Source organism: Dromaius novaehollandiae, chromosome 20, assembly GCF_036370855.1.
Source record: "Dromaius novaehollandiae isolate bDroNov1 chromosome 20, bDroNov1.hap1, whole genome shotgun sequence".
Classification (NCBI taxonomy): Eukaryota; Metazoa; Chordata; class Aves; order Casuariiformes; family Dromaiidae; genus Dromaius; species Dromaius novaehollandiae.
The window spans coordinates 814,172-818,861 of NC_088117.1; positions in this window are offsets into that span (position 1 = coordinate 814,172).

Consider the following 4,690-nt stretch of genomic DNA (forward strand, 5'->3'; position numbering starts at 1 on the left):
TACATATATTCCCTCCCGTGGGGGACGGAGGGCCCATCTGCAAAACAGACTTGCTGTCTAGGGAGGTTCGCTGCTTGCTGGGGGCTCAGATCTGGGATGCTGTAGAGAGGTTGCTGAGGCTTGTCCAGTCCTTGGACTATTACCCCTTTCTGCTCATTCACATGCAAACTGATGATCCTATCAGGAGTCTTTGAATGTACCAAGAGTGACTACATGGCTCTGGGGGGGGGGGAGGAGTGAGGTCATGGGGGGCTAGGTGGTTTTCTCCTTGATACTACTAGTGAAGGGAAGAGGCTTAAGGAAGAGTGGATGGATCCTGACATTCAGCACCTGGTTATGCAGCTGTGTTGATGACAGGGATTTGGCTTTGAAACCACAGGACCCTTTTTGAGAATTGAGGACTGATAAGAAGAGATGGAATCCACCTGCAAAGATGTTTTCCATCTCTGCCAACAGACTGACCAACCTGGTGAGAAAACTAGGAAAGATGGGGGAGGGAGATGACAACCCACAGTCAAGTGGGAAAGTGCTGGACTGGGTTGGCAAGCAAAAGCTGCAGGGTGGTGTAGATGAGAATCCTCAAAATTAACAGAACAGGGCAGAATGAGGTTCACCCCAAGTGCACACACATAAGTAAGAAAGTACAAAAAGGACAGCATTGCGGGGGAAGCTCTTATCCTTTTCCTGGGAAGTAGGTTGAACTGAGTGCCTCTCAGAAGGAACTTTACACTAATGCATGCAGCATAAGGAACAAACAGGAGGAATTAGGTGTGCATGCAGTTACAGGGCTATGTTCTCATTGGGATCATCAGGACGTGGTGGGATAGCTCATACAACTAGAGCGCTACAATGGATGAATACAGGCTGTTTAGGAAGGACAGGCTGGGAAAGTGAGGGGAGGGAGTTGCCCTCTATGTGAGACGACAACTGGAATGCATGAAGCCCTGCCTACAGAAGGGAGATGAGCCAGCTGAGAGCTTATGGGTCAGGATTAATGGGCAGACCAATATAGGCAATGTTGTTGTGAGTGTCTGCTACAGACCACCTGATCAGGAAGAAGCAGAGAGAAGGCAAAGATACTGAATGTATTTCTTGCTTCAGTCTTCACTGCTAAGACCAGCCCTGAGGAATCCCAAACCCTGGAGACAAGGGAGAAAGTCTGGAGAAAGGAAGACTTGGATAAGGAGGCTCAGGTTAGAGATCATTTAACCAAACTTGACATCCACAGGTCCATGGGCCTTGATGGGATTCACCCATGAGTGCTGAGGGAGCTGGCCAATGTCATTGCAAGGCCACTCTCAACCATCTTTGAAAGGACATGGAGAGCAAGAGAGGTACCTGAGGACTGGAAGAAAGCAAATGTCACTCCAATCTTCAAAAAGGGCAAGAAGGAGGGCCCAGGGACCCAACACGATCCCTGGGAAGGTGATGGAGCAGCTCATTGTGGATACCATCTCCAAGCATATGAAGGACAAGAAGGTGATTGGGAGATGTCAGCACAAGGGGATGCCAGTTCACAAGGGGAAAGCATGCTTAGCCAATCTGATGGCCTTCTGTGATGGAATGACTGGCTGGGGAGATGAGGGCAGAGCAGGGGATGTCGTCTCCCTTGACTTCAGGAAGGCTTTGGATACTGTCTCTCGTAACATCCTCTAGGCAAGCTGATGCAGTAGGGGTGAGATGAGCACAGTGAGGTGGACTGAAAGCTGGCTGAAAGGCAGAGCTCAGAGGGTTGTGATGAGTGTCGCAAAGTCTAGCTGGAGCCCTGTAGCTAGTGGTGTTCCCCCAGGGGTCAATACTGGCTCCAATCCTGTTCAACTTAGTCATCAGAGACCTGGATGAAGGGACAGAGGGCACCCTCAGCAAGTTTGCTGATGATGGAGAGGAGAGGATGATACACCAGAGGGCTGCGCTGCCATTCAGAGGGACCTCGAGAGGCTGGACAGATGGGCAGAGGGGAACCTCATGACGTCCAACAAAGGGAAATGCAGAGTCCTGCCCCTGGGGAGGAATAACCCCAGGCACCAGTAGAGGCTGGGGCCTGATGTGCTGCAAAGCAGCTCTGCAGAGAAGGACCTGGCAGTTCCTGGTGGACAGCAAGTGGAACAAGAGCCAGCAGTGTGCCTTTGCAGAAAAAGAGGCCAACAGCATCATGGTCTGCATTAGGAAGAGCATTGCCTGCAGGTGGAGGGAGGTAACCCTCCCCCTCTACTCAGCGCTGGTGAGGCTGCATCTGGAGTACCGTATCCAGTTCTGGGCTCTCCAATACAAGAGAGACATGGAGCTACGGGAGCAAGCGCAACGAAGGGCTACTAAGATGGTGAAGGGACTAGAGCGTGTCTTATAGGAAGAAAGGCTGAGAGAGCTGTGCCTGTTGAGCCTGGAGAAGAGAAGACAGAGGGGGAATCTTATGAATGTGTTTAAATATCTGAAGGGAGGGTGTCAGGAGGGTGGGACCAGACTCTTTTCAGTGGTGTCCAGTGATAGGACAAGAGTCAACAGGCACAAATGGAAACACAGGAAGTTCCGTCAGGACATAAGGAGAAACTTCTTTCCTGTGAGGGTGACTGAGCACTGGAACAGGTAGCCCAGAAAGGCTGTGAATTCCCCATCCTTGGAGATGTTCAAAAGCTGTGTGGACAGGGTCCTGGGTAACGTGCTGTAGGTGACCCTGCTTGAGCGGGCGAGGGGGGGGTGTTGGACTAGATGATCTCCAGAGGTGCCTTCCAACCTCTATCATTCTGTGATTCTGTGGAGCAGATGAAGCCTTCTTCAGAAAACTGGAAGAAGCCTCATGTTCACCGGCCCTGGTCCTCATGGGGGACTTTAACTACCCTGATATCTGCCGCAGGAACAACACAGCAGGGCACAAGCAAGCCAAGAGGTTCCTGGAGTGCATCAGTGACAACTTCCTGACTCAGGTGATTGAGGAGCCAGCGAGGAGAGGCAGTCTGCTAGACCTTGTACTTACAAACAAGGCAGGACTGGTCAGAGATGTGGAAGCTGTGGGCAGCCTTGGCAACAGCAACCACAGGATGATGGAGTTCAGGATCCTGCAAGGAAGGAGCAAGGCAAAAAGCAGGATCACAACCCTGGGCTTCAGGAGTGCAGACTCTGGCCTGTTCAGGGCACTGCTTGGAAGAAACCCATGGGATGCAGCCCTGGAGAGAAGAGGAGTCCAGAAGTCCAGTACATGCTGGGGGCCAACCTGCTGAAGAGCAACTTTGCAGAAAATGACTTGAGGGTCCTGGTGGACAACAAGCTGAACATGACCAGCAATGTGCCTTTGCAGCAAAGCAGGCCAACAGCATCGTGGGCAGCATTAGAAAGAGCATTGCCAGCAGGCCAATGGAGGTGATCCTTCCCCTCTATTCAGCACAGGTCAGACCACATCTGAAGTGCTGTGTCCAGTTCTGGGCTCCACAGTACAAGACAGACATGGAGCTACTGGAGCAAGCCCAGCGAAGGACCACAAAGAGGATTAAGGAACTGGAGCATCTCTCGTGCAAGGAGAGGCTGAGAGATCTGGGATTGTTTAGCTCTGAGAAGGCCCAGGGGGATCTTATCAATGTGTATAAATACCTGATGGGAGGGAGTAAACAAGCTGGAGCCTCACTCTTCTCCGTGGCACCCAGTGGCAGGACAAGAAGCAATGGGCAGGAATTGAAAGACAGGAAATTCCACTTGAACATAATAAAAATCTTTTTTTCCTGTGAGGGTGATCAAACATGGGAAGAGGTTGCCCAGAGAGGCCATGGAGTCTCCATTCCTGGAGATATTCAAAGCCCAACTGGACAAGGTCCTGAGCTCTCGCTGACCCTGCTTTGAGTCAGGGGGATGGACTACAGACTCCTAGAGGGTCCTTCCAACCTCAACAATTCTGTGATTCTGTGGTTATATGATTACCACAACCAGCTCCACAGAAACCTTGCATGCAAAAGCAAAACAGAGAGGAGCGTTAAAGCTCTTCTTGGGGGGAGGGTGGGGAACGGAGATTTGGAGTTAGAAAAAAGTTACTCAGGTCAATATTTTGCTATAGAAAAGATTCAAACAGATTCATACAGAAAGATTCAGAAATAATGTCCTTGTCATTGCCTTCTCGTGCAGAGAGTTTGCTATTAACCTACTTGAGAACTTTCCATGATAAACAGTTCCTGCCCCACAGAAATCTCTTATTGAGTGCCATGTGCCGTATCAAGGGATTCTCGCTTGCTTTGGATTTGTTGCTTTGAAGGGAAGTTATAGGGAACAGGAGTGGGTAGGGAAGGAGCAGTTGCTTCAGGATGGTGATTCTTGGTATTTTGATTTTAAAATTCTTATTTCTTTAAAGGGTTTTTTGTTGGGGCTTAATAATCTAGAGAAGAAAATGAACAAACATGTGCCATCTCTGTAGAGTGAGAACCAGAAAGACAGAGTAGTGGATTTAGAATTGTCTTTCTTTCAGCCTGCTCTTTTGTGCCATAGTTTTTTATGTTTTAAGTAAGACTGAGGGTCATTAAACACTTTGAGAGCACATCTATTTATTGTTTATAGATGTTGAACAGCCTGTTGGTGGGGGGCATGGAATAGCAAAATAAAGTCTATCTTTGCTTTAAGCAGATGCACTTCTGTCTCTGTTCCCCATCTATTCACTGCCATTCCCTATTATGCCATCTGTTCCCTATCATTGCCTTCTTTTCCCCATAATTTC